Source organism: Monodon monoceros, unplaced genomic scaffold (genome assembly GCF_005190385.1).
Source record: "Monodon monoceros isolate NGI ecotype Baffin Bay Population unplaced genomic scaffold, NGI_Narwhal_1 Super_Scaffold_2, whole genome shotgun sequence".
Lineage (NCBI taxonomy): Eukaryota > Metazoa > Chordata > Mammalia > Artiodactyla > Monodontidae > Monodon > Monodon monoceros.
In genome coordinates this window covers 54356142-54380401 of record NW_021703776.1, presented here as the reverse complement: position 1 = coordinate 54380401, position 24260 = coordinate 54356142, and the positions used below count along the sequence as shown (strand labels likewise).

The 24260-nt window shown below is 39.6% G+C and overlaps 1 protein-coding gene across 10 annotated transcripts in view; it reads right to left on the bottom strand.

Moving 5' to 3' along the window:
- MPP6 (membrane palmitoylated protein 6) overlaps nt 1-23555 on the bottom strand; it is a 101675-nt gene extending 78120 nt beyond the window's left edge. For 5 of the 10 annotated variants that reach the window (XM_029233236.1, XM_029233241.1, XM_029233234.1 and 2 more), the window contains exon 1: nt 23295-23555. The gene's annotated coding sequence lies outside the window, so the exon portion shown is untranslated. Of the gene's footprint in view, nt 1-22617; nt 22907-23294 lie in introns of those variants that run through there. The other 5 variants (XM_029233238.1, XM_029233244.1, XM_029233239.1 and 2 more) reach the window with 5 other exon arrangements.
- Between the last annotated feature and the right edge of the window lie 705 nt (nt 23556-24260).

The window sequence follows — 24260 nt, the reverse complement described above, 5'->3', positions numbered from 1 at the left end:
CTTCTCATTGCTGTGGCTTCTCTTGTTGCAGAGCACGGGCTCTAGGCGTGTGGGCTTCAGTGGTTGTGGCACGCAGGCTCAGTAGTTATGGCTCACGGGCTCTAGAGCGCGGGCTCAGCGGTTGTGGCGCACGGGCTTAGCTGCTCCGTGGCATGTGGGATCTTCCCGGAGCAGGGCTCGAACCCGTGTCACCTGCATTGGCAGGCGGATTCTTAACCACTGTGCCACCAGGGAAGTCCTAAAAATATTTTTTAAATGACCCTTTTATAGAGAAATATAAGGAGACTGAACCTATCAGACATTAAAATATATTTTAAGGCTGTGTTAATTAAAACAGGGTAGTACTCATTCAGGTAGAAATGGGAAGATCAGTGGAACTAAATAGAGGATGGCTAATCAAAATAAAAGTGAAATACTAATGTTAACCAAAGAGAAATGCAGAGGTCAAAAACTCTGTTTGGTAACAGAGTTGGGGGTACACACTGGGGCAGCTTCTACATAAATTAAAAAGTATGTATCTTCAAGGATTTTCAATGCCACATTGTTTATAAAAGCAAAAGACGAGAAATAATCTGGTTAAATAAGTCATAATATATATACTCATAGTATGTATGCTCAGTTATAATATATATACCTGTGGAAAGAATGGGCTGTATTCATGTTTACAGAAATGAAACATCTACAGTTAAAAAAAAAAAAAGTGAGTATACCGGGCTCCCATTTGTTTAAGAAAATAAGGTGGGGAAGGAGTAATACACACACTTACATATTTGTATATGCTTTACATATATTTATGTAAGAACATATAAGAAAATACTAATAGTGCTTGACGTGGGAAACAGATCTGAAGTAGAAAATTTGACTTCTCATTATATATCTCTTTCTACTCTTACTTGTTTTTAACTGGGTTCTTTTTTTTTTTTTTTTGGTTAAAATTCTTTTAAGGAAAGGAAAAAAACAAACCTGATTCTTTATGTTCCTAAGGGTACATAAATGTTAAATGCATTAAAAGTCATGCTTACTAAAAAAAAAAGAAAAAAGAATGAGCTACTCATATTAACCTTGGGATCTCAGACGCTGAGTGACAGAAACCAGACTAAACAAACAGGTAAAATCTACTTGTAATAATAAAACTATTTAAGGCTGAAGGAAACAATCATTAAAATCCTCAGAGGAATATGAAAACATTGTATTCATCAAACTAGAGCAAGACTGCTGTAGGAGAGGAACATCCAGGGGAAACAAAAGAGCTTCTAAAATAAAAATGCAAAAGTAGAAATAAAAAATGCAATATAAGTCATGGAAGATAAATTTGGGGAAATACCAAAAAGAGTAGAAAAGTACAGAGGTAGAAAGAAGAGAAAAAAGTCAGAGGACTAATAGAGGGCATCTAAATAAGAGGAATTATTTAGAAAGAAGAATATACAAAACAGAAGGGAGAAAAACATTAATGAAACACTTAATATTTTCCAGAACTGAAAGCAGTAAGTTGCTAGACTAAATGGGGCATACAGCACGCAGTGAAACAGATGAAAACAGAGGTATACTAAGACACATCATTGTGAAATTTCAGAACACTAGAGACAAAGGAAAAAAACCACAATTCCATGTCAAGAATTAGGAATCAAAGTCCTTTTGAACTTTTCAATGATGACATCTAAAAATAAAAGACGATGAAATGATGCATCTAAAAACATTTCCACCCTAAAATTCTTTACCCTGCCAAACTATCAATCAAGTGTGAGGACAGTTAAAATTAATTTTCAGACTTGTTTATAAGGTTTCATAAAACTAATCTACCACAAACACTTTTTCTTAGAAAGATTAAAAAAAAAAGGACATGCTGCCCTCTGAGCATGTAACAAAGGGGCAAAATAGAAAAGGGGAAGATATGAGATAAAGGAACTAGAAGACGCAATCCATGAGAAAGGCAAAAGTGACTCTCAGGAAGATGGTGACAAGTGTGTATCAGGTATGGAGAATAATGAGTCTATCCTGGACAGTGAGAAGGTCCCAGGAGCAACCTCTTCAAGAAAATCAAGTTGATAAACTTGGATAAACATACTGAAACGTGAATTAAAAAACTAGTAGAGACTTTGGGGGTTGAATTATTGATAAGCAATATATATGGAAAACTCAGCAAACAATTATTAACTCCAAGAAAATAAAAACAGAGGAATGGAAAAGGTAACTACAATTTACTAATGGGTCAATTAATACTGATTTAATAAAAATATTAATATAATTATGTCGGGAGAATTGAGGGATCAGAAGTGTGTGTGTATATATAGAGAGAGAGAGAAAGTAGGGGTAGAGTGGAAAAAAGAGCTAAATCCTCATCTTCCATAACGGTTAAAACTGAACAATCAAGAAATCAGCCACATAAGAATACCATAAATGATATGGAGCTCAGTGACAAAAGAATCAGCTAAAAAGTTCAAAGTTGTAGCCTCTAGGCATCAAGAAATAGAGATAAAGAGGAAGACAGTCTTTGATCTGTACATGCACTAACAATTTTATATGAAAACCTACCAAAAAATATGCCTCTTGTGTATAAAGAGTAACCAATTTGAACACAGAAATATCAGAATTACAAACTGTTCTTGCAGAGTTAAAAACAAACAGGACTTTTTCTTTGAAGGTGAAAAAGCCTGGAAACACCAAGTCATCTTTGGATGATATGCTTCATTAAATTCTTCTTTGTATATATTATGATATGAAATGTATTTTAGTAAAACATTCCATTAAAATATAACATTTAAAATCAATATTTAAAAAACCTATAAAGAATATTTTTATTTTTCAAAAGATATGTATTTTCTCTGCATTCATAAGTGTACAGATATAACAAAAGGAAACTTTTTAATCTTATTTAATTCATCATAAAACTGCTTCTTCTATTTACTGGCATGTTTATCTAGTTTTAACCCAAATCATTTTCCTTAATTCACATACCACTAATTCCACTCCAACTAGGAACTGGGGCTCAAAAATCACTGATTTGTAATCAAATACAATTTAGATTATAGTACTGTTATACTAAAATGACACAGATCTCTCAATGTAAAAATATAAGCTACTAGAATTAGCTATCAATTTCGAATATTCTTATTTCACTCAACACTCTCAGGCTGTTGTTCACTTCTACTTATATCAGCCTTTAAAGCACTCAGCAAAACATTATATAAAAGTAAGTACAAGGCACTGCATTAAAAATAAGCACAATAATATATTACTGACAGTGAAAAAGAAGGAAACATTCTCTTCTCCAAGGTATAATGCCACTCAACTAGGTCTCCTGGGCAGGAATGCTCAGGTTAAGAAGACAGGGGAACACAGTCTCCCCACATAGGAAGTCCATGTATGGAATGTCAAACATAATCTACAATATTAGAAAACTTCATTCTATATGTCCAGATGGAAACTCTGCATAGAATAGCCTTACTAATTATTTTAAAAGTTTTAGAAGTTTAGAAAGCCCAAAGAAGTCCTACCTCGGTGCGAGCAGCTATATCCTATCCAAAATGAAGAGATTATTTTAGGCTTTAACCTCACATTTCTTATTTGGAAGACTTTCTGGTTGTAAGAAGCTTGAGGAACACGCAATATGTTCAAAGTGGTGAAAGAACATTCTAAATACATAAAATGACAACTGAATCCTGATACTATTTTAGTCTTTTTCTCATTGCAATTTTCCTTATGGCAAGCATAAACACTAGACACAACTGGATATCCTTGCCAGCCCTTCAGTTCTAGCAGTTAAGGAGCTGGATACCATGTTTTGAGAACACTGGTAACAAAATGAACTAGAAATATGGTAATTTGTGTCTCTCATAAATGTTTAAAAGGTTACATAAAAATATTGTTTCAAATATTGCAGAAAGTTTTTACAAGTCCTTTTCTGTAATGACAGTTTTCTGCTTTAACAGAATTTCCTTCATATGCTTTGGTTTGACAAAATTGCACTAATGGTGTAGTTACATTAAGACTTAGTGAAAAGATTCACCCACTAGCCTGGCTACAGCTCATCTGCACTCATTTCAATAAATGTAGCCCTAGACAAAATTATCTGGGAATCAAGTTGGTCTTCATCTCCCCTCACTTCTGATTTCCACAGCTCTTTCCTTCCTTTCAGTGCCCTCCTTCCTATTCTTATCCCCAGCTTTTTCAATATGCTCAAACTTCCTTATTTCCCCCCAAATCAGCAAAGTCCCAAATACTGCTTCACACTTCTATTACTTGCCCCTTGGTTCTCTCACATTCTCTATTTCAAACATTTACTACCCTAGTCAGCAGATGATTTTGTCAGAAGGGAAAGAAAAAGAGGCTATTATTTATGATTTACTGAAATTCCCCTCCACTTGTAGAATCAACTGTATCAGCACTGTTCCTTACCTTTTTTTCCTCAAGTCTCACAAGAAAATATGCCCCTAGTCCTCTACAAAGCTGCTGTCTGTGTGATGAATCAAGTCCGTCCCACCCACTGTAGGACCATGACCCATGGGTTATCCCTCTCCTGTAACTTCAGTATTTTTTCATTTGTAACTCCCACATTTTTAAGTTTTAATATCTTCCTCATCTTTCAGTAATGATATTTTAAATCTCCATTTTGAACCCCATTTCACTTTTTAAAATTTATTTATTTAATTTATTTATTTTTGGCTGCATTGGGTCTTCGTTGCTGCACGCAGGCTTTTCTCTAGTTGCGGCGAGTGGGGGCTACTCTTCACTGCGGTGCGCGGGCTTCTCATTGCGGTGGCTTCTCTTGTTGCGGAGCACGGGCTCTAGGTGTGTGGGCTTCAGTAGTTGTGGCTCATGAGCTCTAGAGCTCAGGCTCAGTAGTTGTGGCACATGGGCTTAGTTGCTCGGTGGCATGTGGGATCTTCCCGGACCAGGGCTAGAACCCCGTGTCCCCTGCACTGCCAGGGAGATTCTTAACCACTTGTGCCACCAGGGAAGCCCCCCATTTCACTTATAAGTCACACCCTCCTCTCTCTCCTTTTGCCCATCACAGCTACTAAGCTTCTTTAAAGAGTAGTTCACCCTGGGCATCTTTTCTTCAGTTCTCCACCTTCCCATTCAGCCTCCGCTATCTGGCTTCCCTAGCCACCACTCTCCTCAAACTTCCTAACTATGTTTAGGAACAAGCTAACTGAAAAATCAAGCACATATTCTGTCCACATTCTGCCTGAGGGCAGGCTGTCACTCCTGTTGGTGTATCCTCAGATCTTCACTCTTTCCTTGAATGATATTTACTTCTAGGGCTTCAACCAGTTTCTATCTGAATATGATTTTCAAATCTTAGTTATAGCAGTCACTTTTCCCCAACTGCCTTCTTAATGTATTGTACTTTCCCCGGGAACCCCAAATATGGTGCCTTTAATTTACCATTTTCAAAACTAGTCACTCACCCTAACTAGAGATTCTAGCTCTTGTTATCATGACATCACCATCCACCCTTTCTCCAAAGCTTAAAATCTCAGAATCATCTGATTTTTAAAAATTCTCCCTAACCTAGACATCAAATTCTCCTCCAAATCCTTCTCATTCTACTACAGAAAAGTCTCAAAAATTCATCCTCATCACAATTTCCAGCCTCTGACCTTTGGTTTAGAGTTTTTATCTTCTCTTGTCTAGACTATTTTAAAAGCCTCTTAACTGGTCTACTGATCTCTAATCTTTCCCCATCCTGGTCCTGGCTCCATGCTGTGTCCAGAAGCATCCTTGTTAAAGTACAGAGCTCATCCTGAGAAAAGCTAGATCTACAGAGGGTTTTTTTTTTTTTAAACAGCTCAAATAGTGCTGTTCCTAATTTGCTCTCACAATGCAGTAGCCCTGCTTTCAGTAATTTTTACTGACCTAAGCACTAATTAACAAAGCAGTTTAAGGCTCCAATGGTTTTTTAATAAGAAAATGCGTAGTATTATAATTGAACCAACAGAATTGTCTGAAAGTGTTTTTATACAATAAGCACTAATAAACATGAAATATAACTATAGCATCACTGCCAGATTGTATTAAATATGCAAATTTGAATCTTTTTTAGTATCCCCCAAACTAGATTATTTTAGAGTAAATTTCATTGGTAGTTTTTTCAAGATAACACTTATTTTTTACATGCACTTAGAAAAATACGTAGAATTCAAAACAGATCCAATGGTAAAGTGGTTTTTAAATTCAGCCATGATGGTGGTAATAGAAGAAAAGTACATAATCTTAAGTAACTGACTCAAAATCCAACTCTTGTACCCCTGGCGGCTATCATTTTACTCTAAGCCACCACCATCTCTTGCTCATTTACTTCAGTAGTCACTCAATTGCTCCCCTGCTTTCACTCTAGTTCTCAACAATATTCTCCAGATTGGCTAGAACCATCATTTAAAACATAAACAGATTTTGTTACTCTTGCGCTAAAACCGTCCAAAGGCTTCCCACTGCACTTAGAAAAACATCCGAACTCCTGACCATGACCTACAGAGCCTTCATGACTTGGCACCCTGTGCGTCCCTCTGAGTTCATCTGCTACAACTCTCTCCCCGTGGTCCGCTCTAGTCACACTGGCCTTCCTTCTGTTCTTCAAACATGCCCAGTTTATTTCCCATTTCTCATCTCCCATCTTTACCATCTTCTGTTCTCTCTGCTTGAAATGATCTTCCCAGATACCCACATGCATATCCTTAATCTCTTTATTTTTGCTTCAGTATAAATGTCACCGCCCCAGAAAGTGAACCCCAACACCCAGTCTAAAGAAGCTCCTCTCCCTCACACACATCCTCAGTCATTCTCCCTCCTATCAGTTTTGTTTTCATCCTAGGGCTCATCTGAAAGTACCTTTGCTTGTTGTCTGTCTCCCTTGCTAGAAATTCACTCATTGTTCTGTCTCCTCCAGCACTGGACAGAGGCTTGACACACAGACAGCATTCAGATATTCATCAACCAATTAACAAATATATGCTAATGTCTCTCAAAGCTCTATCAAATAAGATGATATTTTCTTGCCTAATCTCTGTAAAGATATCCCACGGACACAATGAACTCAACATGCCCAAAACTCATCAAATTACTTCTTAAAGCTGGTCACCTTCCAGTATTCCCTATCTCAATTAATGGCACCCAGGTATACCTGTTCAATTTCCTTTATTCCTGCTACCTAATCTGCCACCAAGACCTTTCAATCTGTTGTCTTGCATATCTTACAAACACATCCCTTTTTCTTTATCTCCACTGTCACTTCCTTAGTTCATACTCTCATCCTCTCTCACCTTAACTTCTAACACCTTCTACTTATTTTTCTTACTTTATCTACCCCCAATACCACCATCAGAGTGAGCTTTCCAAAATACAAATATGACCATGTTTCCTCCTGGTTAAAATCATTCACTGGCTCCCCACCACCTATAAAATTCCAATTACTTAACATGGCATAAGGGCCATATGAGGCATAAGGACCTTATATTCCCCCCTTTAACTGTTCAAACATCCTCTCTTGCTCCCCCTTCAAGGGGCCCTTTTAATTGCAGCCACACCAAGCCATTTGCTATCCATAAACCTATTGCTTCATACTGCTGTGACTTCATCTTAATGGTCTCAAATGAAGCCTTTCCTGACCCATCCTAGAAGATATAGAACATACAGCACTTACTGAATAGTACAGTTGATCCTCATTATTCACGGATTCTGTATTTATGAATTCGCCCACTTGTTAAAATTTACCTTAAGCCTCAAAGTCAATACTCACAGTGCTTTTGTTGTCATATGCAGACACAGAGCAGCAAAAACAACATGCCCAGTGTGTGCATCCCCAGCTTAGGTCCAATTAGGCAACACTGCGCCTTGTTGTTTCAGCTCTCACACCAAAAACAAGTATCCTTTTCATAGTTTATTTAGTGTCACATTTTTCAAATTTTTGTGCTTTTTCATGATGATTTCACTGTCTGAAATGTCCCCCAAGCATAGTGCTTACCTGCTGTCCATTGTTCCTAAGCACAAAGTAGGGTGACGTGCCTTACAGAGAAAATACAAGTGTCTGATGAGCTTCCTTCAGGCATGATATTATAGTGCTGTTGGCCATTCAAGGTTAATGAATCAACTATATATATATATATATATATATATATATATATATACACACACACACACACACACGCACACATATCAAGGTGTCTTTAAACAGAAACACACATAAAGCAAGGTTATGTATTGACCAGTTAATGAAAATGTGATCAGAGGCTTGTAGGAACCTAACCCTCTTTTAGCCTAGAAACAATGACTCAGTACTGCCTAATTCAGTGTTCACAGAGAACTTACAGAACTACCACAAAAAATGAATAATGAGAAGTGACTGTATCTGCATTTACATGTCTATCTCTACCACAAAATTAGTGGGTTCTCTGAGGGCAGAAATGGCATCTTATTTATCTTTGAACTCTAATTTTTATTATTATGCCAAACATACTGCAGTTAACATTTATTGCATGTAATTAAAAAAATTGTAGTTTCTCATTGTTGTAATGTAATTTTGCCCTATATATTTACACTTCATGGTAAGATCCCCACACTGCTCCCCACACCAGCAAGGCCTTGCTCAACTGCACAGTTAATGGCCTGAACTTCATCCTCCATCCCGGTTCTTTCACCTCTTTTATAGCCAAACATCAAGCTCTTTAAGTTCAAACTTTAAAAAAAAAAAAAAGTCACAGTTAAATGAAAAGGCATTTACAGAGATTTATTTTTCTTCAGGTCAGTTAGCATCGATGGGCTTAGAGCTAAAAACTATGTGACAAGCTTCCAGACACAATGGAAGGCTGAGCACACATGCCTACACTGTCTCCCTTCTGAGGTCCCACTGACATGACAGAATCCATGCTTTTTAAAAAGAACAGAACACCAACAGCACTAGAGGTGAGATGGGAGAGAAATGAAAGATTAGAAACCAGAAATTTTAGGAAATACTAGAAGTCAGAAAGCTGGTGAAGAGGCTTGCATGTCTAGCAAAAAGATGGACTTGAAAATCTAAAGTAATTCTCTCACAAAACGCCTAGAAATGCTAAGCAAAGTACCAAAAACATCCTCTCAAGTACAAGAGTAAGTCCTCAAGAAGCTCCTCATGTGCCAAAATGAAGAGGATAAAAACAAACTGGTAAGCATGTGCTTGAGTCATGGCTGCATGGAGTGTTTGCAGATTTCAGTACCCAGTTCAGAAGCAGCAGTTTAGGCCTTGGTCTGTTCAAAAAGAAGAAATGCCAATTAGACCCCTCCATATAGATCAGGGATGTTACAGGACTAAGCTCCACCTGGTAAAAGAGTGGCCTGGCAAAGTTGTCCCTGTTGACCAAGGAAGACAGCGAGGAAATGAACCTTTTTCAGCTTGAACTCTGTATTGGGGGCAAATACCACCTGAAAATTTGTAACCACAGCCTACTCTCAAGGATTCAGGGTTCCAATATACTTACCTAGTTCAGAAAACCCCAAGCTGAGAAATTACACAGGTGCCAAAGAAAACCTTTAGCAAATCTTCCCTGGAGGAATGTGTCCCCTAACCAGGCTGCACAGAATCCCTTGAATAAAACCCTGCCAAGCATGAGCTCACAATTCGAAAATAACAAAAAAAGCTCATGAGAAAAAAAAAAAAAAAAAAAGATAGGTAATTGAAAACACAAGAGTAATACTATCATAAAGGAATGCAGGTAAGATTGAATAAATGTTGTAATCTAAGCCATCAGAGGTAAGCGCAGTTCTTCCCAAGTGGATTTTTTTCTGGGCCTCCCTTGAGAAGTGCATGTTTGCTCAAATATTCTTCTTTTATAGTAGAGTCAATAGTTACTGGGTAAAGTTGAAAAAATAGACGCATGTTTTCTAAGACACACAGCATAATTTTAAAATTTACAAAACTCTCACCCAGGGTAAGTACCACTCCCCTCCCCAGGAGCACTTGGAAATGTGTGAGGGCATCTTTGATGCTCCAATGGCTGTGGTAGAGAACAGGGGTGCTAAACTTTAAGTGGTGCTCAGCACAATCCCACAAGACGAAGCACAGTACTGCCAAAAATGCCAAAGAGCAATTGTTGAGAAACACTTTACTGATATGACTAAATCTGAAGCTATTATCAACGAATAATGCTATGAAGTAAAACTGGGAACAGAAAATTTGAAACTTTCATTGTACATTCATCCTTCTGTACTATTTTAACTGTTTATCATTAATATTTTTTAAAAATTAAAAATAAATTTATATAAACAAGTAATGGGAGGGACAGCTGTCCTGCTCATCAGTCAACACAGATCTCTCCTTTTAGATAAACTAGGTTGCTCAGCACACCAAGGATAAAAGCAGTGCATCAGACTACCCTACAATTCCTAGACTCAGAAGAGCAGTCCCTTCCAGCATTTAAATATTTCTTAGCCAAAGTATCTCCTGAATTAAAACAGACTTACTGACGCTGGTTGTGTGCTCATGCAGTGAGGATCCGAAACCTCTTTTGTGAGGCAGCAGCTGCAACTGCAGTGCTCTCCACGGCTGACAGAAGCCCAAGGGAGGAGTCAAGACTCAAAACAATAACTACACACATTTGAAGTGGTGGGGTAGGATGGTTCTGTTGTGCAGTTCCAGAATATGTCGCTTAACAAGCCAATGAAAGCCTCTTTTTAACAAGTGATCTATCAGTGAGGCAGATCAGTTTTAGACTGACGGAAGGTCAATTAATGAAACATTTGCACAGATGAAAATGGAAGATTAAGATATAAGTGATGTGTACTACAAGTAGACAGAAAATATTTACTACAGAAAACCAACCCTACACTTACTCCAGAACTTCGCTTCTCAAAGATGACAAATTTTCAACACATACACACACACACACACACACACACACACACACAATATGGATCCATCACATCCTGACTACTACATAATTTCTTTATACTTTTGCTTTCCCTCCCTATTCCTTTCCTGTACACAGAGTAGCTAGTACAGCTGACCCTTGAGCAATGGGGGTTTGAACTGTGTGGGTCCACCTACACGTGGATATTTTTCAATAGTAAATACTACAGTACTACACAATCCATGGTTGGTTGAACCCACAGGTGTCAAGGAACCACAGATACAGAGGACCAATGACAAATATCCAGACTATCAGCCCCTACACCCCACCACCCACCATGTTATTCAAGGGTCAACTGTGCACACAGGCATACTGCACTTATATTTTACTAAATGGCCAATACGTTTAGATGAACATCAAACTGAGGTATGTTAAGGAAAAAAAAACCGGTTCCTAATGTTTTTCACTTATCATTATGAAACCATTCTAATACCTTTTAAAATACCTTTTCATATGCAACTGTTTTATGTAGGGTAATCTTTATCTATAAGCAGGGATAAAATTATTCTAAAAGAAATAACTCCTAGATGGTTTTTCTAGGAGTTAAACATTTCATTTAAATGAACTTGTATAATAGAAAGATTACAACAGTTTCAAATATTGTCAGAAAAAAAATTACCTTGCACGAAAATATTAGAATGGATACAAATATCATCAGAAAAAAAAAAAACCTGGACTCAAGAACTAGCTCAACCCAGACCTGGGACTTGAAGCACATGAAAAAGCCTTCTTACAAAAGAAAGTACTTAAGAAATCACATCAAGAGGCCCTCAGAATTTGAAAATAGGGTGATCCCTCAAGAATTAAATGAGTAAAAGGAAACACAAGATACATAGTCCTAGCAGAAAAATGTCACCCTAAGAGAAGACAGATCGAAGTACTTGGAAATGTTTGTCTAATCAAAGTATCCAAGATATAGCCGTAGGATAAGAACACAATAAAGAAAACAGTGACAATCAAGTGTATTGTAAGCTGTGGGAAGAAAGTGCATTAATAGAAGGCAATACCTGGTCAAATCTAGAAAAAAGGAAATAATAAATTGACCAGGTCTCTAAAATTCCCTGGGAAGAACTTGCCTACTCCATATTCCAGGGTTTCTCAATCTTGGCATTACTGGCATTTTGGTCCCTTGTTATGGGGGGCCGTCCTATGAATTGTTTAGTAGCATCCTTGGCCTCTAAGCACTAGATGCTAATAAGCACCTTTATCCAAATTGTGACAACCAAAAATCTTCAGATATTATCAAATATCCCATGGGAAGCAAAACTGCCCCCCTTAAAGAATCAGTGGTATATTTTAGAATATACATTGATTACACTGAAATACAATATACACAATTACACAATATACACTAAAATACAATGCAAACCAAGCTAATAAAGTTTGACGTTTCTAGCATCAAAATCACCTTACTTTTCTTGATCACCCAGTAAATGTCTCATAATAATTTGGCTTTCTAGAGAAAGTATCATCATGGTTGCAAGAGGTATTTACTATATGGTTTTTTGATAAATTAAAAAAAAGAAAATCAGAGAGAAAGGCCCATGACCATTCTTTATATATGCCTTCTGATAATAAAAATCAAATCACATACTTCTCATATTTCCCCACAACTTCTAACACTGTTTTAATTGTTTTTCAGGCATTTGAATGCTTTTAAAATTTAATATTCCTGGTTTAATATTCTTATCATCTTCATCAGTACTATCAGCGTCTTGCTTTTCTAAGTTTCCCTTTTTCCTAATTTTTAGTTTCTCTGTCCCTCCCCTCCAGGACAACACGCACACAGCGCCTCCATCATCATTATGGTAAATACCCTTCTTTTGAAAGTTAACAGTATATCATGCTGGTCCAAATATAATTTGACTTACTAGTTAATACCCAGGTAAGTGGTCTCAAAAGAACTTTTCTATCCTTTAATAATAATAAAAAGGGTCAAATATAGTTGAGAACAGCCTGTTTAAATCTAAGGAATGTAACAATTTACTTAAAAATAAGAACCTAAATGAACCTTTAAAACAAGAACAGGGCTTATCTTGGGAAAAGATCCCTAAACCCTGAAAATCCAGCGACTGTCCTTTGCCTAGGAATCCCTTGAAAACTACCTTGAAAAATACCTCTATATTCCATTTGATCAGCCACAGTGAATTCACAATTTCCCTGTATTCATCTTATACTCCCCATTCTCTCTGCCACCTGTCTTCCAAGCTCTTGCTGCTTCACCTTTAAATTACCACTGCCAAGTCTTCTACTACTATTCTCTTCTTAGCTGTAATCTACTCAGCATAAGACTATCACACAGATCATGTTAAAACATCATTTTAATGACAATACTGTATTAGAAAAAGAGGGCTTTCTGCCATCTGGAAATGCTTAAATTTCTCTTTTAAAAATCTAGCCTGGGGCTTCCCTGGTGGCGCAGTGGTTGAGAGTCCGCCTGCCGATGCAGGGGACGCGGGTTCGCGACCCAGTCTGGGAAGATCCCACATGCCGCGGAGCGGCTGGGCCCGTGAGCCATGGCCGCTGAGCCTGCGTGTCCGGAGCCTGTGCTCCGCAACGGGAGAGACCACCACAACAGTGAGAGGCCCGCGTACCGCAAAAAAACAAACAAAAAAAAACCACAAAAAAAACCATCTGAATCAACTTATATAAAATTACGCATGACCATCATTTACTTTCTAAAATAAGCAACTTCAATGAATTACATTTCTTTAACTCAGCTACCCAAGTTTCTTATACCAAAGTCCCAGACAGGATATTTAATAGATGAATAAAAAGGCAAATAGTTTTATGTAAAATGAAACTTCCCGTAAAACATTTTATTGTATGCATATAAAAATACATATTCAAGGTAAAATAAAAAGACAAATCCACTTGAAGACAGCAACATTCATTCCAAATACTAAAGAATTCCTATTATATGATAAATGGACCATTATGAACATATTATAAGTATGGTCATTTTCTTCATTCCAAACAAAGTGCTACATTTTCAAACACTACTTACTTCTTTAGATTTTAGGGGGAAAGCAGGAGTAAAACTCAGGATTGTGTGAATTTTATAAAAATTTTAGATTACGTTGGAAGGAATTTTTGAGGTTACATAGTCATCTTTCCACCCAATATTTAACTTGCCTTTGTAAACACACTGAAATGTCATATAAAAATAAGACTTATTAACTTTAGTCAACAGCACATAACTTACTGGACTACTTTAAAAGCAAAGTTCTTTTAAAAAATATTTACTAACAGACATAGCTCTTACACTGGAAAGAAAAAAGTGAAAGTATGAATCAAGCAAAGGCACTGAAGACATATTTGTTCAACAAATATTATCCACTGTACACGTAACACTGTACCAAACAGTAAGAGAAGAAAAGGATACTGATATTTACTGTACCAGACTCTGTGCTAGACACTTTACATATATTATCCAATTAAAATCTTACACCAACCCTATAAAGTAGATGTTATAATCCCTATTTTAGAGATAAGGTATATTGAGTTTAGTAGTAACACCAGAATCTCTGCCAGCAAGTGTATTGTTTATACCACACAAAGCTCTGTGTCCTGAACAAAGTAAAAGAGCTGGAAGTTGGAAAAACTGGAATTACAACCCATATCGCTAACTATCTTGCCTTGCTGAGTAAAAAAATAATAAAGTACCCAGTTTCAAGAAACTGTATCATTTCACTATATAAGAAACAGTGAAAATGTTTTGCTAGTAAGCAAAACCCCAAATAATATTTGTTACAGTTAATGAAAAGTAACTCAAGCATTAAGATGGTAACAGCAATAAAGTAATTTATAAACTGTCATTACAGTATTAAAATTTTCTAAAACTTCCTAAAATCTGGAAGTAACTGTGACATTAGCTCTCACCGTATCACCAGATGAGAAGCTATTTAAATGAGCTACAACTGGAAGATGAACTTGCAATATCTTAGAGAGCCATTCTTTTCTGTACAAAATTGGATTTCTTTATACACGTACACATGTGCACGCACACACACATCATATATATATATATATACGTTGTATTTGATACAAGACCATGAGAGTTATACTATTCTTCATATGAAAACCAAGTTGAATGCTTTGGAAAGACCCAAAGAAAGCAAGTGACAAAACAAGAAAACAAAAAATCCAAATTGTTGTATAATTAAGTGTAAGCAAGACAGCTATAAACAATCCAGGAGTCACAAAACACTACAAGGATCCTACACTCAGATTCCTTCACAAACTTTTAAGTTTTTGCTCCTAAGTTAGGATCTCTGATAATACACAAGTTTATATAAGAATGTTGACCCAGAGCTCCAGTCAAAAGATATCCATGTCTTAGTCCTTGGAACCTGTGAATGTTACCTTATTTGCAAAAGGGATCTTTGAAGCTGTGATTAAGGATCCTGTGATGGGGAGATTATCCTGGAACAATAGGGGGGGCCTCATATGTGTCCTTATAAGAGAGAGGCAAGGAGAGAGTTCTCCTTCTCTCCCACACAGGAAAATGTGATGAGAAGAACAGAGCTGAGGGAGATTTGCAATTCTGCCCTTGAAGACTGGAGTGATGCACCCACAAGCCAAGGAATTCTGGCACCACCAGCAACTGTAGAAGAAGCAGGGGACATAGTCTTTTCTTGAGCTTTTGCAGGGAGCACCCTGTTTTGACCCAATGATACTGATTTCAGACGTCTGGCCTCCAAAACTGTGAGAGAATAAACTTCTTTTGTTTTGAGCCACCAAGTTTGTGGCAATTTGTTACAGCAGCCACAGGAAACTAACTCAATCAGAAAAGGGTTTTTGATTTTTAAAAAACTGTTGATGAGCAAATGAGATAATGTGTGGAGAACACTTAGCAAAGCTCCTGAAACATAGTAAGCATTCAAATATATTGTTAATGCCATTATTGATACTAAGCCAACTCTGTCTAAGCTCCAAGCTCTTGGTAGCAAGAGGAAAAAATAAGGATGTTCAAACAGTAAAACAGGGGAATACATACACAAGACTCAGGAGGGAAAACACATGAATCAGCCCCTCATATGATGTGTACCTTCCAGCTATGTCAGTGTTACGTTATAATTTGTCCTACACTGAAAAGATAAATGGTGGATGAGGCCAGCCAAAGACAGCTTCTTGGGGGAGGCAAGCTTAAACATTTATTAGCAGAGAAGAAATAAGGGGGCAAAGAAGGGGAAAGCATGAAAGTGAGCAAAGCAATCGAAATCAAGTAGATGCTTGTAGAGCTATCAATCTGGCTAAAGTAGAGACCAAGGTGAGACAGACCTTCTGAGGTTAGTTATCTAAATGGTAAAGGACCATAAAAGCTATGCTGACTGATTCAGTCGTTAAAAATAATATTTTACAGGATGTATTATTTTACAAATATTGGCTCTTGGGGGTTTAAAAAATATAAACATGCTCTGGCCCCACTCCAGACCTACTAAGTTAGAATCCTTTGGTGTGAGATAACTCTAAAGGATTCTGATACCCACTCAGGTAGAGAACCCCTGTATCAGAGCCAATTCATGGCAAAAGACCTACAGAATTAAAGTCTCATGAAGGATATAATGTATCCTCAAAGTATGCATTCAACTAAATCAACAGCACTTTCCTAGGTTAAAACTTCTCCCAAGATGTAGCCCCTCTGGGTTCCACCACATACTTTCTATAAATCCCTCACTCTTTACTTTTCCTTTCCTAAGCATGTGGCCCCGATCTGCTCAGTCATCTTCCTCACGCTTTCTCACAAATTTTTCTAGAAAAGGTCCATGAATTTCAGCTGCCCTCCCCCATCTTTCCACAACATTTTTCCCACCCAACTAAGATCTAACAATATTTCATAGAACAAAGTAACCATGTAAAAGTTCCATTAATATATTATATAATAAACTTATAAAAGTGTTCTATGACCATTTATTGTAATAAAATCTGAAGTACATATATTAAGTGAAATTATAAATCATTTTTTACAAAAGATTTCCAAAAGCATAAAATTATAAAGTGCCTATAAAAAGCCAATAAGCTAAGCCCTGTTCACTTCAATCTTTACTTAAGTGTTACTAAGTAGCTACAAAGTACAAGGCTCTGAAAAGATACAAAGTATATGGAAATCTCAGTGATTTAGACACAAACTTCACCAGTACTAGAGTAGAAGAAAAGGAGATCTGGGAAGGGGAACTGAATATGATCCTTAAAAAAAAATCTCCTTTGTGTGTGTGTTGGGGGGCGGGGGGTGTGTGTGTGGAATCTTTTTTTTTTTTTTTTTTTTTTGCAGTACACAGGCCTCTCACTGTTGTGGCCTCTCCAGTTGTGGAGCACAGGCTCCGGATGTGCAGGCTCAGCGGCCATGGCTCACGGGCCCAGCCGCTCCGCAGCATGTGGGATCTTCCCGGACCGGGGCACGAACCCATGTCCCCTGCATCCAGGGAAGCCCTTGTTTTTTAGAATCTTGCTGGCTTTACCTTAGCCTGGGTTTATTTCATGATTAAAGCCAAAAATAAAGCAACACAAGTTAGTGTTCAGGTAAATAAGTTAGTTCTTTCCTCTCCCATAAAAAGCTACACCAATTTATACATACTCCCAGGTAGTTCTTTTTACCTTAGTAATCTTCAGAAATTTCAATCACATCAAATTCTATTGATATATACTTCCACCAGCAATGCGTGAGAACATCTGTTAGTCTCTCTCCTCTTCAAAAGTACTATCAGAGGGGCTTCCCTGGTGGCGCAGTGGTTGAGAGTCTGCCTGCCGATGCAGGGGACATGGGTTCGTGCCCCGGTCCGGGAAGATTCCACATGCAGCGGAGCGGCTGGGCCCGTGAGCCATGGCCACTGAGCCTGCGTGGCCGGAGCCTGTGCTCCACAACGGGAGAGGCCACAACAGTGAGAGGCCCGCGTACAGCAAAAAAAAAAAAAGTACTATCAGATAACCAACAAGGACCTACTGTATAGCACAGGGAACTCTGCTCAATACTCTGTAATAACCTAAATGGGAAAAGAATTTGAAAAGGGATACATGTATATGTACAACTGAATCTGTGTACACCTGAAACTAACACAACATTGTTAATCAACTATACTCCGATATAAAATAAAAAATTTTTAAATGTACTATCAAACTTTTTTGATCTGTCAATCTAATAGGTGAAAATAGTATCTCATAGTTTAAATTTTTGATATTTATATTGTGTGTGAGGTTGAATATCTTGATATATATGTTTAAGAACGATCTGAATTTCCTTTTCTGTGAATTATCTGTTCATGATCTTTGCCCACTTTATGGTTGGTCTTTTTCTTATCAATTTGCAGGTACTCTTCATATATTAAGGAAGTTAGCTTTTTGTCTGTTATACAAGTTGCAAATATTTTCCTCAGTTCCTGCCACTTTCTTTCCTTCATGTATATATTATCCTCAACCAAATGGTAAATTCCTTCCATAAAAGGACATTTCTTTTATATAAACCCAGGACAGTGCTTTTCAAATCTTCCAACTACATATAGCAGCAAAATTTAAAAGAGGGGAGACCAGCCTTTTGGGGGGGGTTAAGGGTGAAAATGAATTATTACTGCGGCACCTATTCGGGTTGACTGCCCAATCCTATTTCACATGATTACAGCAAGTACAAGCAGGTTCTAATAACATGGTATAGTTTGCTGAACAGGGGAGGGATGGGTGCTGGATGAATCTGTTTCCTGTTGTCTGGGCTGGTGCAGGGAACATTTAGGAACTGCTGGTGGCCATCTATTACGAGGACTAGGAAGTGGTCCTCTACAGCATTAGAAGACGTGAAGCAAATGCACAGTGAAGAGTAAAGATAAGAGATGAAGTGTATCCTGCTGGCACTGGAGTCCCAGAGTCTGAACCCTTGGATTCCTTTAGGCACTCCTGCATCTTTACAGTATATCTCACTTTTTGTTCATACCAGTTAGAATGGATTTCTATTACTTACAGCCAAAAGTGGCCTACTTACTACAACTATCATCTACTCAAATCATTTCATAAAGGAACATTTTAACACCAAAGCCTCAGGAGGGATAGAACCTCAAATTTTAAAGAAAGGTTTATGTTTAATGACACCTGTGTGCCAGGAACAAACCTAAGTTCTTGACATATACTGTTAAACAAGAGAAAAAAATCACTGTTCTAATGGACCTTGCATTATAGTGAGAGTATACAGATAATAAAATAAAAATACAATTTCAGATATGATAAACAGTTTGCAGAAAAAAATTTAAGTAATGGGATACAGGGAAATGAGGATGGTGCCATTCTGACAGGGTGGTTAGATAATAATGCTCACCTGAGAACGTAATTGAACTGAAACCTGAAATGATGAGGAGCCAGTTGTGTCATGCTTTAGGATGAGAATTCCAGGCAGAGGGAACAGACCTAAGTCAGGAACAAGCCATGACATTTCTGAGGGAAAAAAAGAAGGGCAGTGTAGGTGGAATATAGTGAACAAGGGGGAATGATAAAGAAGTGGTAATGGACTAATTGATCTAAGAGGAAAAAGTGTAAGTTGGTAAAGTAAGTAGGAATCAGGCCATGTATAGGAACTAGTAGGCAGAGGAAAGGATTTGAAAATAACTTCAGCTTTATGAAAAACTCACTACATTGTCTTTAATTCTCATTTTGCTTTGCATCAGTGATAACTTTACAGACCTTTAGAAACTACTACCCAAGTATTAAACACAATGTTGAGGTTAGCTAGGAATGAGCATTTCCTAAGCAGAAAATATCTCTTCTGGAGGATTATGAAATGTTTTAAGAAAAAAATGCAAAGCCATCTTAAAAAAGAAGAAACTAGGAAAGATGGTAGAAACTACTTCAAATTCTGTACTACTTATTATACTGTGAATGAATACTATGATCAAGATTGCACAAAGGTCTTAAAGAAGAACTTAAAAACTTAAGTCCTTTCTAAACTACTATAAAAATAACATCCTTTGCTGAGTTCACTATTATTGAATTGGACGTTAACAAAGTTAAATATTGTCAGAAGAGAAAACTGGAAACTAGACTTCTTTGACTTTATTGTACCTCTTGAGAATAGCTACAGCTTAATGGTCAACAAAGTTGTGGGTTTCGATCTTATCTCTATTACTATGATAAAGGAAGAACTTCCCCTATGTGATAAAAATTAGGTACAAAGGATGCTTCAATATCTTTTCCCCTGAAAGCTTTTTAAATTAGGAGAACAATCAGCTTTAAGAGGTTTGGATACAGTACAGCTCACATAAGATGGTGTTCTCTCCAGATCTTTCCGGACAACTAATATCTATATACGCAAAGCAAGTAATTAAACCTGCACTGCTTCTAAGATTAATATCAGTAAAGTCAGATCTTTGAAAGCTCTAATGTATTCATGAATCTCATCTTTCACTATGTTAGATATTTAGTTAGCCCACGTAACCAAAAAGAAGACTGTTAATAACACAATCTTTAAAGAGAGGTACTTTTTGAGTGTGGTGTGAGTTAAAGAAATAAAAGTCATTTAGACACCTTGATCAAGACTTGATTCTGAGGGCATCCTCCTCAACACATTTGCAGCAGTTTGGCAAAGTGCTCAGGGATGATTAGTAGCGGTGTATGGGAGGGAGGGATACGGTCAACCTAAATTGTAAAGTCTCCCCCCAGTGGTCTCACATACAAATAACAGGAAGAGTTGGGAAATGATCGCAGCTTCTGTGAGACTGACCAAAAGTAATCTATGCAGAATCCGGTAACTACAATGAAGAAATCAAATCTTCAATACTAGCACCATATCAGTGAAGAGACCTCGTATGCTTTTCTGCTCTTATGCTATCATAAATGTGAACACTATTTTTGGAAGGAAAGAATCTATAGGTTCTTTTTTCTCAGTACAATTTTTTAGGAATAATTTAATGATATCCTCAGCCCAGTATTTGTTTTATCTAACGGGCAGGTGTTCATTCCTCCAGAAATAAATACGAGCACATCCCTTGCAAGTTAACTACATCTACCTGAAGTGATGTTCTGATACAAATTTAGTCACTTACCAAATGAACCACCTTGTTAAAGAAAATTATAACCAGTGCTAAAAACCTAATGTCTAATTTGCAAGACACTCTGTTTAAAAAACCACCTAAAAAAAAAAAAAAAAAACCACCTAGAACTAGGTAATTTATAATACAGCGAGTGACATAAAAAGTACAAATGGCTCCTCTTCCCTCTTTTAATATTTATTTTCTTGGTGTTTTTATAATTAGGTAGCCTTTGACCGGCACTAACCCTGTATTATTTGTAACTTGTAATAATTTTCTGATGTTACTTTAAACAAAGCTTGGATGTCAAAAAAGTGAAGGGCATTTAATTAAAATCTCAGTTGTCTTCTGCTCACCATCTATCATTAAATGGTAAAGTATATAAAGGGATGGTAAATACTCAAACAACTTCAGTTTTAAAAGCAGAATATAGATAACATACACGGAGTCTCACAATTATGATTTTCTTGGTTATCCCAAGCTAAAAAGAAGGGGTGGGGGGAGGAGGAAGAGAAGCAGGCTGTGTAGTCTTCTGGAACAATTTCAGCCTTAAATGAGACTCAGGAAAAATGCAAACTGCTCCCATGAATGTTTAAGAAAAATATGATTCGTTTAAAAAAAAAATCCAACAGTTGGCCTACAGAACAACAAAAAATGACGCTGTCTTATATAGAGCTACCAGACTTGCTTAAGCCCCTAATTTTTCTAGTGTTCATTTAATTTAGAATGTAAAAAAAAGAAAAAGTTCATTTTGAAATTCCAAGTGGAAAAGCAACTGAGTGGCATCAATTAGAAAATGACACACACAGACATCCCGGAATTGTTTTTGTTTTTTTGCATAAAAATATTTAGTGTGCAATCTCTATAGGACAAAAACAGAGCTATTAAAAATGTTGCCACTTGTATATTATGTAACCCTAGTCTAAACTAAAAGAAGCATAGACCTTAAAGAGTAATACATTGTGCAAACGTCTATTTAAACATGAATTTAAATACATGATAGATTTCAGATACAGATGACCTCAAAAATGACACAATCCACAAAAGTTCTTTGTTTACTGTAATCAGGCCTCAGAAGACATGACTATAATCAGGCCTAATACAATAATACCGTGAGGTCTGTTGTTACACCTGCGTACTGCAACTATCTCCGCATTGGTTAACAGCGTGTTACCTCTCCTAAAATATTCGGCATACGGAAGTTTCCCAACGACCATCTGAAAGATTTCACTGGAAGGAATGGCTGCTAAACCATACTCCCATTGAAGAGCGATTTTAACGCACCTCCACTGTTCCGAGCCATATAACAAGAAGACCAAGTCAGGAAGCACAAAGTAAAATTCCAACCATCCCCAAAGGCATGGAAAAAGAGTAAAACGTGGCTAGCTTGACCTTAACCGGCTGTTTACAAGTAATGCGGAGAATTTTCTGAGCTTCCCCATCAGCCTTCAATTACCTTCCTCGCCTGCCCCCCACCCCCCTTTTACGTGCCCCAACGGATGGAAGTTGAATGGATGTAATCTCGAGCCGTAATCCAAGGAACTGGGGAGATTGAGCCTAAACTCCCAAGGAAGTGTTAAAAAGTCCTTCTGCCAAAACACCCACCAACCAATCCACATCCTGTCATCACGCCGACCGTGAGATCCCTCCATCGACTCACTCCTGGCCCTCCACCCCGCCAAAAAAGCCAAAAAAAAACCCCCAAAATAACCACAAACAAAAAAAGCCAGCACCTTTCTGGTTCCAGACCAACGTACTCAGAATCGGAAAGCACTGCCTCAGCCGCAAACGCCTCCGGAGCAGCGTGTGCTCGGCCCAAAACCACTCTGGCCAAACAACTGGAGTCTCGTGCCTCGGAAGTGGCAGCAGAACTCGCCGAAAGCCTCCTCCCCCAAGAACTCGGAGCTCGAGAGGCAGCCAGAGGCCGGCGGAGTCGCCCCCACTGGGCACCGACTCCAAAGGTGTCAGTCACGGCAACCGCCGTCCCCGGCGCGGCTCTCCATTCATGCTTTAACGCCACTCTCGCCGCAGAGGGTGCAGGCGCCCGCGCCCGGCTCTCGGAGGGGGCCCCGCGCCCCCAGCCCCAGCCCTGCCCCCGCCCGGGCCGCGCCGGGGAGCGCGGGCGGAGAGCGGGGCGCGGCAGCCGGCAGCATGGGCCAGACACGTTGCCGCGCTCGGCCGGCCAGCCCGCAGCCCGGAAACCTGGGGCCCCGCAGAGCGCGCCCTCCCGCACGAGACGAGCCGAACAGCCCCCGCCGCCCCCGCCGCCCGCCCGAGCCCAGGTGCCGAGGGGGCGGGGCGGGCCGGGGTCCCCGCGTGGCGCGAAGCCGCAAGCAACAGGGCGCCCCCCGGCCAGCTCGGCGCGCGGCTAGACCGTTACCCGAGAGACGTGGGGGCCCCGGCAACTCACCGGCTCGCACCTCGGCTTCCTCCGCGCCGCCGTCGCTCCCCTCCTCCCGCCGCCGCTGCTCTTCCTCAGCCGCAGACGCCGCCGAGCAGCCCCATCTACAAACTCGGGACTCGTAGTTGGGAACTGGAAATGCGGCTCTCACTCCCCTCCGCCTCCCTCTCTCTCCGCCCCCTCCGTCGCTCTCCACTCCGCCCGGCTCAGGTCGCCGGCGCCGCCGCCACCACCGCGCGCGCGGCCAGCCTCCCCTCAGCCGCCCTTCTCCTCCGCCTCCGCCAACGCCTCCTCCTCCTCCCCCTCCCGCTCCCGCCGCCGCCGCCGCCGCGGCGCTCTCTCTCCCGGCCTCGCGCGTGCGCCGGACGCCGGGGAGTGCGCGCTCGGGAGCGAGGAGGCGCCGCCGCCTCGGGGAAGCCGGGCCCCGCCCCTCCGGCCGCGGCGCGGCGACCAGGTGGAGCCCCCTCCGAGCGCCCGCAGACGGCGGCGTCCCGGCCAGGTTCGCCGGCCGCGCCCCGCCGCCTCTCCTGGGTCTCCACGGTCCTGGCCCCGAGCCGCGCCCGCGAGAGGGTCACCAGACCCAATCCGCGCCAGGTCTTCCAGACCGAAATTGCCGTTGTCGTTCAGCATTTATTGATGAGCAAGATACTCCCCCCTGGGCGTTTTCGAAAGAGGCTCCTCCCGGCCCTTACCAAGAGTTACGTTCTAAGAGCCCACTAGTCGTGGGGCACAAAGGATAAATAGACCTCGAAAAAAAGCCTCTGAAAATCTCCCCCCTCCCCCTTCACACTCACACCCCTGGTTCTGACGTGTATTCGGCAGGTTCTATAGCTCTGACGATGTCCTTCACGAATTTTCTCCCGAAGGCCCAACCCGGCTGATTCACACGCTAGGAAATGGATGGACACTAGCTCTTTTCATAGCCCTGGGTCTCCCGTGGAACTCCCGGGGCCGGCTTTGCTGGACACTCCCGGG